Raw genomic sequence first — 13,417 nt, 5'->3', positions numbered from 1 at the left:
ATATCATCTTTCCAGCTTCCCAAGTTCAATGTTATGCTCAATTCCTTGCTCTCTCTCGTTCCTTACAGCCAATCATTTGCCAAATCTTGTTATTTCGAACTCCATAACATCCCTTGTATATTCTTCTCTCAATTCACAAAGCTACCAGCCTAATCTGGGTACTCAACACCACTTACCTGGATTGTTATTTTGTTATTCAGTTGCTTCAGTTATGTCTGACTCTTTATAAGCCCATCTGGGGTTTTCTTGGCAAGGATGCCATTTCCTTCTCCAGATCATTTGACAGATGAGGAAACTGAGGCAAACAGGGTTAAGCAACTTGCCCTGGGTCACCCAGCTAGTAAGCGTCTGAGTTTAGATTTGAACCCAGGAAGATGAGTCTTCCTGACTCCAGGCCTGACACTCTATCCACTGTGCCACTTAGCAGTCCTAGATTATTATAATGGCCTAATTAGTGTCCCTGCCTGGAGTCTCTCCCTACTCCAATCTATCCTCTTCACAGCCTTCAAAGTGATTTTTCTAAAGCACAAATTACTCCCATATTATTGCCCTACTTGATAGACTTCAGTAGCTCGCCATTATTTCTAGGTGCAAATACTAACATCTTTAGTATTTAAAGCCTTTCTCACCCCTATCCCATTCCATCTTTCTAGCCTTATTATACATTATTCTTCTACACACAAACTACAAGTCAGCCACACTGTCCTTATTACTGTTCTGCACACAAAATACTCCATTTCCTATCTCCAGGCCTTTGCACTGTCACCATGTATACAATGCACTCCCTCCTTACCTCTGCCTCTTTTAAACCCTAGTTTCCTTCAAGACTCAGTTCAAGTACTTTCTACTACATGAAGCCTTTCCTGGTCTTCCTCCCCTATCCAGGTACTACTGTTCCCTCTATAGATTACCTTCTCTCTGCTTTCTATATGTTTTGTGTATACCTATGTAACAGGTTTAAAGTTAGGTGGGCTTTAAGAGTTCACTTCACCAGTTAACAAGAATACTCAAATCCTTATCTTTTCTAACTGCTACTGACTCATTTCCTTACCAACTCTCAGCATGGGTTCTAAAGCAATCAAGGGATAAATTTTAATACTTCATAAATGAATAGAAATTCACAATCTCTCATTCATTAATCAATTAGCTTTGGATACCCAACACAGTTTATAAATAAACTAAAGAAACTTTTTTCTAGAAGATTTTACTTCTTTTTTTAATATGAAACCCCAGTCTCAAAGACTTCAAGAAATATCAGCATTACTAACTATATAGTTTATTAACAATAGATAATACAGGGGCAACGGGGTGGTGCAGTGGATAGAGTTCTGGCCTTGGAGTCAGGAGGACCTGAGTTTAAATCCAGATTCAGACACATAACGCTTACTAGCTGTGTGACTCTCGGCAAGTCACTTAACCCTGATTGCCTCACCAAAAAAAAAAAAAAACAATAAAAAGCAAAAAAAAAATAGATAATGCAAAGACATTTTAACATTTTAACATTGTACTAGCCGTAGTAAAAGTCATGATCAACATCACCTCCATCTCTACAACCAACCTAACCATAGTCAACTGATATCTCCCCTCCACAGATGTTGAAATCATAGTTCAGCTCCCTCAAGATAGATAGCAGTTTAAGTTGCTTCTCAAGATATCTTCTCCACAATAAGAGTTAAACTCAGTTCTCTCAAAATACCTTTCTACTTAGTAATTTCTCAGAAAGTGTTTCTTGGTCCTTTCCCTTTATGCCTCATATAATCTTTCCTTAGCCATAACAGTTAACTTTCTCCAGAATAAGTTAAACTGCAACTCCTCAATATTCAGTTCCTTCCTCTCCAAATGCTTGGAGAGTTTTACTGTGTCCTTTGAGTACAATGAAACTATCCAAGTCTCTATGAGAGAAGCTCTCAAAACTAGGGTTGCACTGATATGTGTGTGTATGTTTTCTGCCCCTCCGGAATGTATGATTCTTGAAGGCAGGAACTGTTGGGTTTTCTCTTTGTATCACCAGCGCAGAGCCTGGCACATAATGGTTGCCTAATACATGATGGTTAATTGATTGGATGTTTCTAACGGATGCAAGTCAATAGATTCATAGAGGTAGTGAACCCATGATTTTGGGATCATCAGCACATCCTAAGGCAAGATAATGAATTCAAAAAATTTATAGCACAAGTACACAGAAGAAATGTTAAATTCAAAAACTTTATAGCACAGGTACACAGAAGAAATGTTAAGTGAAAGGTACTATGGTAATATAGGATATTAGGAAAGCTGGGTCAATTAGACAAGCAGTGGAGAATTAGTGAATTATTCATTAATTTGAAAAGCAAAGGGGGAAGATGGTTTGGCCAAGAAGAATAGGTAGGCTCTTTACCTAGGAATAAAGGCTTTCTAAGAGAGAAGAATGCAAGGAGTGGTATAGTGGAGGATGAAAGCTTTCAGGGAATCTGAGACCAGGTGGGTGAGCTCCTTAGAACCCACAGAAGGGACTACATAGGAATATGCCATAGGGTTAATTCCCCCTTCCCCTCTCAGGAGCATGGTTATTAAGGTTAATCCCACCAGTATTTTAGTTGCCCTATTTTTAAACAGTTCTAATTAGGATGAGTCAGTTACCTTACTGCTCAACTATTACTTCTTACTTTTACCTAAATGAACCTAATTCTAGACCATTACCTCTCTTTTTATGACTTCTAACTATAGAAAACAACCTTTTCCCTAGCCTCCTGTTAAAACTTCAAATCTTTTGTGCAGTTTAATGATAGCTGACCTTAATTTTTGTCCTTTATCCCAATCATTTACCAAGCCCATGTCATCAGCTCCATTTCTCATGCTCCTCACCTTTGTCCCTGTATCATTTTAACTGACCTTTTCAAAGCTACATTTTGTGACCAATCCTGGACTACATTCTTAAGTGTGGTCATTACAATGTTATTAACCTCGCACCATATTACATTGTGAGCCTACACCTACCTACAAAGAGAGATCAAAGCATTAAGCTTATTGTTCCACCAGGTTTGGTGCAAGCTCAGCCCTAGTCTTTTGAGAGGCAAATCTCAAGTGGACAACCAAGCATTAGTCATCTAAAGTTGGCAGTCACCCATATCATTAAAAGGCGGTGTTTTTATCAGGAGGAAGCCCCAGATTCAGTTATTGCACAAGCCATATAGCTCAAAGTTATTAGTGAGGCAGCTGGTATTCTCTCCTACAGTAGCTATTTGCACAGCATAGTACCTGTCCTGTGCATAAAATGACGAGTCCATTCCCCAGCAATGTCCCTCTAGAGAACTATGAATGACTCAGCTGTGCCAAGGTCTTAGATGGGAGATGGGAAACAAGTTTAACCTCTAGGCCTTTTACACAAAAGGAGGCCAGATCTGAGGCTAAGTACTAATTATAAGCCATTTAGAAAAATGACTCCCAAACCAGACTTGAGAATGGACATCAGCTTAGAAGTGAAAAGACTATTATGTATATGGACTTTACTTCTATTACCTTGCTAAAGATAGGATTGGTTCCAGTTTGCAAACTAGTTTTGTACATAATATTCATGTTCAGAATTTTAAACAAGGACTATTCTCCTTAGGGATTATACCAGCTAGGTAACATGTACAAAGTTACATAAAGAATTATAATTGATACAGTCAATTAAGGATTAATGTTATCAATATTGTGAGACTTCTAAGCGGACCACTTGTCTGATCCTCTTAATTTCCCCACATTTTTCATCCATACAGAGAATATTTAAACTTCCTTAGTCTAATTTTTAAAAAATCTCTCACTTATTAATTACAAATTTATTTTAAATTAAGTAGTGCCTTCTTGTAACCACTTTCCTGCCATGATTTCTATCAAGATAAGAGGCTTATCTATTGACACTGGACTTCTACATGTAGGGAAAGGGATACACACACACACACACACACACACACACACACACATACACACACACACACATTACACAGACATCATATATACACACATATGTGTATGTGTGCATATATGTACATATACACATGTATACATACACAAATGTGTATATATACACATATATTACACACATCATATATATGCATATATACATATATATTACACACATGTATTTGTACTTGTATACATGCATATATATTACACACATCATATATATATTACATTTACATATGGGGAAGGATACTCAGATGGGTGGGAAATACAAAGAGTAAGAAGAGGGAGGGCACAAAAATAGAGTTTAAATACAGAATACTATTTCTAAACCCTTGTCTTTCTAAATCATATCAATGGTTTTCTTAGAGCCAAACAATAGATTTTTTAAAGATATGCTTAGCCAATAGGCCACTAGAAATATAAAACTATGTTACACCAGCTTCAATTGAGCTTCAAAAACAAAATAATTGCAAACCTAAATTCTCCTATCCCGAATCTGCAGGGTGTAATAATGCACCCTCCAAAGCTACATAGGAGAGAAAATATTCCATTAGACTCTCCAGCTATATTGGGAGCCAAATTTTACCACCTACTTCTAAAACCCACATAGGGCTTCCTTACGGCAGTTTATAACACCCCAGGTTCTAATTCACTGGTGAGAGAATCAGGCTCAGCAACAACAATAATAAAAATATAACAACAATAACAAAAACAAACAAACAAAAACTGACAGTTTCTGACTCGACTTCTAGGTCATCATGCTGAGAGCCAAGAATTAACATAATGGTCAAAACTCTACATGATTATCACCACTGTGAGCAAATTGAAAGTGAGAAAGGAAAGCAAAACCCCTTTTAGGAATTATAAACTTCAATCTGCTTACTGGGTTTTTAGGAACCTTCATTATGACACAGCAGAGATTTGAATTTACTCTATAAAAGAGCTGCTCTTGTCTTCAGTCCACTTGCAACTTTTTCCCACCAACTTGAGTACTTTCTAAGGATTATAAAACTCACAGATATGTGTAAGAGCTCACTCCTATATTTCCATGCCAGCTTTCCTACTGGTAGCTTTGGTGTGACTCTTACCCTGAAAGCTTGTTCCCAGCATGAGTAACTCACTTGCTTAGAAAGATATCTCACACAACTGGAGATCAGCATAGATTTCTACTTTGATGCCTCTTACTTGGTGGGAAACAAGTGGCCAAACCTTAATTCTATTAACAGTGTCTTGGATCTAGCTTCGATTTATGAGCTCAATGCTAAACACATGTGATTTTTGTTCTTGGTGAAATGAGATACTTTGTTTAAAAAAGAGAGCGAGCAAAAAGAAAAGATGGCATCATTTGCAAAATGAAACACAAAAGAAATACAAACACGAGGAAATGTTTTAGTAGGAAAGAGATTTTGTGGGATATTCGACATATTATCAATTAGCCTTTCTCTATTCCAAAAGCTTCAGTCCTCAATAAACCCTCTTTGATTTCAGTTTTCAAGGACAAGGGTGGGTCACTGGCTCAGGATGGCTTGACATCATTCCTCTGCCTCTTCCAGCCTGGCCTCTGATTAAGTGCCTGCTGCAGAAAGTCACTAGGTCATACAGCCCTGGGAAAGGGAATCAAGAGGGAAAAAAAAGACCAGAGCACTATATTTATTAGCGCATGTGCATGTGTACATTCATATATGTACACACACCCCAAATAATTTTAAATTAAAGCATTTTAAAAATACTTAATGGAGGTTAAGCTGCATTTTTAACCTCTGTTCAAGTTATTGAATGGCATATTAAAACCAATGTGGCTCTAATGTACCTTCTAATGTGCACTGCTGCTTTAACAAATTGCCTATAAATTTTAGTTGAACCAAGCCTATTCCTCGTGCAGTTGTAGTAAGGTTAGGTTAATAATACATGAGGTTCCATTATATGCACCTTCTTCCTTAATAATTTTTTTAAAGAAACTGGAGTGCAATCTAGGTAGAGTGGGCTAATATGGTCAAACAATTCTTAAAATCACAGAGGAAAAGGGGAAAGGACCCCATAGATCTTCCAGTCAATTCTGATAGCCAAAACAGGGTTTCCCCAGTAATAATTGATCTATTTATTCAGGATATGTTTAGGAAAGTAGAATGAAAGTCCCAGACTGTGGCAATGCATTTGAATGCGGCAGCTACAGATCCGGCCACTGTGAAATATCTGTTTCTAGGGAAGGCACTTCAGAATAAGAAGGTTCCTTAATCTAAGTTTCACTGGGAAGAAACATTTTTTTAAAGAAAAAAAAAACACGGCAGAAATCCCTATGGTAGAGCAATGCAAAAGTAACTATTCCACAAACACACACGTATGAAAAGATGTACATGGACCATAGATTATATTTTTTGTAAAAGAAGAAATGTATTAGCTATTCAGCCCAATTTGCCCCTTCCCCACTCTCCAGGATGCAATAATACACCTTCCAGAACTCTGTCCCTTTCACTGTAAACCACACTGAGATGAAAACAAACCCACACAGTGCTCATTCCCTAAATGATCCTAGGAAATAACATACCATTGTTTTACTTTCATCTCATTCTCCAAGTCCATCTCCTTTGAGAAGTGAGACAGAAAAGGTCCACTAATAATCATAATAAACAAAATTACAGATCTTAGAGCTAGGAAGAAATCCAGAAGTAACTGATCGTCTAGTACAATCCCTCAACTGAAAGATCAGCCCCTCCTACAATGTCTTTGCAATGTCGGAAAACTCAATATCTCCCCAGGAAAGCCCATTGCTAGGGAAAAGACACTGTGTGCTTCTTTCAGAATGTCTCAGAGAGACACCAATGGTATCCTATCATAGGCTTATGATACTCAATTCTACTCCTTAAAGAGGAAGACAATTGCCATTAACATGATTTAAAAAAAAAACTTTGGAAGTTAAAAACAGAAGAGACTCAAAATTAAGGAGAATGAAAGAACTAAAATGACACAACTATCACTGCTTTTCAAACAAAGACGAAAACCATAGAAGTCATGTGATCAAGGCAATATTTTCAACCTTGACCTTTGAGATGGAAGATAGATCTGCAGTGTGAGGGAGTGAATCTGTACTTCAATTCTAAAACCCTTGAAGGTATAAGGCATCTTTGTTCTCGCTCTCTGTCTGTCTGTCTCTCTCTCTCTCTCTCCTTCCCTCCCTGTGTGTGTGTGTGTGTGTGTGTGTGTGTACATGTATGTATATGTTGGGAGAGATGCAGGCAAATCAAAGACTATTGAAGAGAAAAACAAAAAGTATTTATTTTGTGTGGAACAGAAAAACACTCAGAAAGGAAAGATTCAGCCTTTGGTTTATAAATAAATATTTCAAGAGGGTAAGAATGTTATTCCAACCAGAGAACCATTAAGCTACACTCCACTCTTGTGAAAAAGAGGCAACTTCCCCCCACAATTTTTTGAAGAAAGTTCTAAGACTACTGCTTGAATCCATAAACAGCCAGTACACTCTTCCACATCACCCACAACTATACCCTCATCTCGTGCCTTGTTACAGGGTATCCTCAGATACTTCTCTTCTTGGTGATGAGGTAGGCATGATGATTTGCATTTTCAACCCATGGGAGGAAAGAGGAATAAGGGTCTATTGCACAATAGCTGAAGCTCCCTGCTTTCCTTTGTAATTTCATATTTAATAATTATTATGCTATTCTGTGTTCCTGGTTCCACTATTCCTCACAATGTCTTATTTAATACCTGTTATTTTTAACATCTTGAATTGGGATGAAGGCAGTAAAATATCCCACTCCTGCCCCTCCAAGTCAATAAGTATTCCCAAATGGATCCCAAATGGTATTGAAGGGATTGCTTTCTAATACATATTGAAGGTAGTGGCACCATGGATAGAGTGCCAAGCCTAAAGTCAGGAAGACTCATCTTCCAGAATTCAAATTTGGCCTTAGACACTTACTAGTTGTGTGACCCTAGGTAAATCATGTAACCCTGCTTGCCTCAGTTTCCTCTTCTATAAAATGAACTGGAGAAGAAAATGACAAAAAGCTCTAGTATTTTTTGACCAAAAAAAATGAAGAAATGGGGTCACAAAGAGTTGGACACAACTGAAACAACTGGACAACACCACACTCTTGACTCAATACTACAGTCCTTGAGAAGAATGTATTTCTATTCATCTTTGTGGGTCAGACTCTTCTCCTTCCAAAATGACTTTTTCCTGGCAGAGAACTCAGTGTTGATGGGCATTGTCTCATCTCTAAGGAGATGAAGCTAAGAAGAAGACAATATGACTAAGGATGTGACCTGGTCGGCAGGATGTCTGCAGTTCTAGTTTTGGATACCACTTCCTATCTTCTACTCTTTCCCCTCCTCCTTTTTCTTTCTTCTCTTTTACTCCTCCCAGACACATTTAAAAGTCCAAGAGCACTCCTATCCAGGTAGATCTAACCAGGCTTAGGAGAGAGAAAAATTGTGTTCCCTTGAAATCCTCTTTATAAGAATAATTGTTTTCAATATATTTTCCAGAATACTTATCAAGCATTCTATCTGTATTATATGAAAGTCATTAGGAAGGAAGGAAATAAGCATTTATTAAGTATCTGCTATGTACCAGGTACTATACTAAGTAACTTTACAAAAATTATCTCATTTGATACTCACAACAACCCAGGAAGATAGATGCTTTTATTGTTAGTATTTTACAGTTGAGGAAACCAATGCAAATAGAGGTTAAATGACTTGTACAAAGGTCAAACAGCTAGTAAGTATCTGAACTCAAATTTGAAATCAGGTCTTCCTGAGACTCCAGGCCCAGAGCTCTATCTACTGTGCCACTTAGATGTCTCAGACAATTCTTGATAGATTTATATGTTGCTGAGCTAATGACTTAGCCATAGGTCTTAGCTGGCTGGACCTGCTTTCAGCAAAGGCAACAGCCAGAACGCCATCTGAGGAGCATTCTGGCTAAGATCAAAGAAGTTCATCACTAGAAGTGCGGCCATTAGTTGAACAATCATTTTGGTCATATTAACTTATGATCTATCTAAGGCACACAGCAATGGTGATCTGTATTGGTAAAGGGAATAGAAATCATGGTGAGGTTACAACTCCTCTGAGGTGTTCAACAATTTAAAAGGAAATAAGGAATAATTAAGTGCCTGCTATGTGTCAGGCACTATGCTAAGCACTTTAAAAATATCCCATTCAATGATCACAACAACCCTGGGAGGCAGGTGGTATTATGGTCCCCATCATGCAGTTGAGGAAACTAAGGCAGACACAGATTAAGGGATTTGCCCAGAGGTCACACAACTAGGAAGTATCTGAGGCCAGATTTGAACTGAGTTCTTCCTGACTTGAGGCCTAGCTAATGTGTCACCTAGCTGCTTCAGTACAAATCTGACCTCAGGCATTTACTAATTGTATGACCTTGGGCAGGTCATTTTACTGCTGTCTGCCTCAGTTTCTTCACCTGTAAAAATGGGGACCATAATAGCACCTACTTCCCAAGATTGTTGTGAGAATCAAATGAGATAATATTTGTAAGTCACTTAACACAGTGGCTGGCACACAGTAGGTGCTATATACATGCTAGTCATTATTATTACCATTATTATTATTGCTGTTATTAGTTATGCAGAAAAATTTGGCTATCCAAAATAACTCCTTCCCCAGAGCCTTTGAAGGAACAAAGATTATTATTTGAGGCTAGCACAATGTTAGGTGGAAGGGATACAAAAGAAATATTAGATATAGATTCAGTCCTTAGGAGATTCAGCCTAGTTAGGTAGGCAAACTAACATATATTTTTTTAAAAATTAAGAAAAAAAATTTTAAAAAGAGAGAACACCAGAAAGAACACTATATCTGTAGTCAAAAGACCTTGATTCGAATCCTAGTTCTTCCATCTGACTAGAGATATAACCTAGAGCAAGCAATAAATATCTCATGGCCTGAGTTTTCACATCTGGAAGATCAGAGGCTTGGACTAGAAAATTACTTAGAATTCCCAAACCCTATGATCCTATATGGTAAACTCTGTATTTTTTAGCATAAGACAGCTATGTGCAGTGGACAGTGTTGGACTTGGAGTATGTATCCAGCCTCAAACACTTTTTATCTCTGTGTTCCTAGAGAAGTCCTTTATCACAAGCTGCCTTACTTTCCTCATCTGAAGAATGGAGATAATAATGGCACCTCATAATGTTGTTGTGAGAAATAATTGAAATAACATGTGTAATGTGCTTTGCAAACATTATAAAAATGTTAGCTATTATTAACATTAGCAAATAGTTGAATGGAGAGCTTAGCTTGAGTTCTTAGAGTCAAAGAAGGATTCATTGGAAAGGTAGGAATGTTGGAAATTGGTAGGAAATAAAGATTTTGATCTTGGAAAAATCATAGCTAATGAAAGAGAAGCCAAGGAAATGTAGAAAGACAAAATGTCTTGATCTTTGAAAATGGAAACAAATTAGATTCTTCAAATTACAAGTTAGTGAATTTAACCTCAATTCTTAGCAAAAAAAAAACTTAGAATGCATTAATAAAGGGTTTGTGGGCATTGACAATGAGAAGCTGTGATCATTACAAGCCAAAATGAGTTCATGAAAAACAGGTCATATCAGACCAAGGTAATGCCTTAAACATAACTGGATATGATCAAGACACTTGACAAATTCCATCAAATCCAAGGAGTGGTCACTAATGGATCCTGGTAGGGAGTCTCTATTATAGTCCTCGGCTCTGTCCTTGGCCTTTTGTGAATCATTTTTTTAATGACTTTGACAAAAGCTTAAGTGGCATACTTAATAAATATTTGGATAACAAAATGTGGAAGATTACAAATATATTAACAGGCAGAAATGAAATCTAAAAAGGTCCCACTGGGCACATTATTCTAGAATTGAAAAGGAACAAATACAATAAAACATTTAATTGGCATAAATGTAAGGTTTTATGTTTGGATTATAGTACTAATTGCACAAGACAGCATGGAGGAAAGTAGCTACACAAGAGTTCATATGAAAAAGAACAGGGAGTTTTAGTGCTCTCCAGATTCAAAATGCATCATTAGGTTAACGTGGCAACCAAAAACTCAAATTCAATCATGCTGCATAATATGGAGAATGCAGGAGGCTACAGTCTCCCTGCACTCAGATCACATCTGCAGTATTATGTTCAGTTATGGGTGCTAAATTTTAAGAAGGAATGGAGACCATCCCTCAGAAAGGAACCAAAAGGACAAGGAGACTCAAAACTTTGTATATGAACACCAGATTAGACAAGTGAGGATGTTCAGCATGAAAAAGAATACTTGGGGGGGGGATATGATAGCCAACTTCAAACAGCCACATGGGAGAAGACGTTTCCATTTTACTGACTCCAAAGGGCAGAACAAGAAGCAATGAAGGCAGAATTTGGTTCAGTATGAGGAAAAATTACTCAACAATTAGGACTCGCTAAAGAAAAATAGGCTGCCTTGGAAGGTTATAAATTTGACATTCCAAGATCTTCGAGTAAAAGCTACTAGTAGAAGATATGGCAGAAAAGACTGTTACTCAGATATGTGCAAGACAATATGACAAATTTCTTTCCAATTTGAGAGCCTATGATTCTAGCTATGTGATAGGGTAAGGCCAGGCTACTGGAGATTTCAATGATTAACTATGATATCACAAAGGAAAGAAAAGAGATCTGGATATTCTGCAATAATCCCCTATTCCTTTCTCCTCCCTTGGGTTGATAACACAAGTCATCATGCTTACCTCTTTACCAAGGATAGGAATAGCTGAGGCCAGGTTGTAACATGGCACTTTATATATAGATTTGAATATAACTGTACATGACTTATGATATATTGCTGACTATGAACCAATCCAGATGTTTAGAACTTTCTTCAAAAACTCTTGGGGGGAGATCTCTCTCTCTCTCTCTCTCTCTCTCTCTCTCTCTCTCTCTCTCTCTCTCTCTCTCTCTCTCTCTCTCTCTCTTTCTCCTCTTCTCTCTCCTCTTCTCCTCTCCTCTCCTCTCCTCTCCTCTCCTCTCCTCTCTCTCTTCCTCTCCTCTCCTCTCCTCTCCTCTCCTCTCTCTCTCTCTCTCTCTCTCTCTCTCTCTCTCTCTTCTCCCAAACCCTGCCCCCGATTTGAAAGAAGAATGTAGGCAAAGTAGTATAACACCTAAGAGGGAGAATACAGTTTTTTCTCCTCCACAATCAAGGCTATGAGTAAAAAAAAAAATGGTAAAATATTAGTGCTTGAGGTTCCTTGCACATACACACAAAAAAAGATGATAGAAAATTTCTAACAAATATTCCAAAAATGAAGTAAACAATCAATTTCTAGTGATACAATTATAGATTTAGAGTTGTAAAGAACATTATCAACTGAAAGAATAAATGTAAAGACCTTCACAAACCTTATAGCAATATATAAACGTTAGCTACTATTACACGGTCTAACTCCCATATTTTGAAGATGAAGAAACTAAGGCCTTAGAGAGGTCAAAAGACTTGGTCCTCATTACAGGATGGTAAGTAGCAAAAGTTGGTTTGAACTCAGGCCTTCTAACTCTAAATCCAGTTGACTTTCTATTACATTATATTGCATTCTCATGGGCCATGGTGCTGAGCAACTACAGTGACCAGCATTATTAAAGATGTTGCTCAATTCCCCATGAATAGGTTTTTTTTTCTAACTTACCTGCTGTGGGGAATACAGTTTCGTCCTTGACCCCACTAGGAAGCTGGCTGCTATCTTTTTTTTTTGTTATCGTTGTTTCATTACCTTTACCCTTCCCATCTTCACTACTATAGCTAATTGAGAGATTATTACCACTGTGAAGTCTCCAACTCATGGTAAATTAGGTAAAATAATAATGATTAATAATAATGATAATAACTACCGCTTACGTAGCAAATACTTTGTGCCGGGCACTGTGCTAAGTGCTTTACAATTACTATTGTATTTGATGCTCACAACCACCCTGGGAGGTAGATAATATTATTATCCCTAGTTTACAGATGAGGAAACTGAGGCAAGCAGGGGTTAACTGACTTGCCCAGGTTCACACAGCAGGTAAATGTATGAGTCTATAACTTAGGTCTTCCTCACTCTGGGCCCCAGGACTCTAATTTAATTAGGAAAATCAAATTGATGTTGCAATTTCTCTGCAAGACAAATTTCTCTTTTCACCTCTACTAATCAGATATTTATTACTTTGTAGGGTTTTGTTTTACAGTAGATTTGCTATGATTTACAGTAGATAAGCTATGACTTAAAAATTCAGTGTCTGATTGGCTGTGGCCTATGCATTCCATTGCCCCAACAAGAACAATAATAGGGACCCAGATAAACTATCTACTCTGAGTAGCCAAATCTTTCAGTCCTATCCAATTCAGTCAATTTACAGAGTGGGCACAGAGGGCATTTCTAGGAGTTTTATATCAAAAAGAAAGAGTAAACCTGCTGTCAAGGGATAATGGGGGGAAAAAAAGGACATCACTCAGTCT

At 37.6% G+C, this 13,417-nt stretch overlaps 1 protein-coding gene across 1 annotated transcript in view; it reads right to left on the bottom strand.

The window, feature by feature from the left end:
* Window positions 1-13,417, bottom strand: part of USH2A (usherin) — a 962,202-nt gene that overhangs the window by 787,935 nt on the left and 160,850 nt on the right.

The sequence above is a fragment of the Phascolarctos cinereus genome, unplaced genomic scaffold (genome assembly GCF_003287225.1).
Source record: "Phascolarctos cinereus isolate Bilbo 61053 unplaced genomic scaffold, phaCin_HiC Scaffold_5;HRSCAF=322, whole genome shotgun sequence".
Classification (NCBI taxonomy): domain Eukaryota; kingdom Metazoa; phylum Chordata; class Mammalia; order Diprotodontia; family Phascolarctidae; genus Phascolarctos; species Phascolarctos cinereus.
The sequence above is the reverse complement of the archived record's forward strand: the minus strand, read 5'-3'. Positions and strand labels throughout refer to the sequence as shown.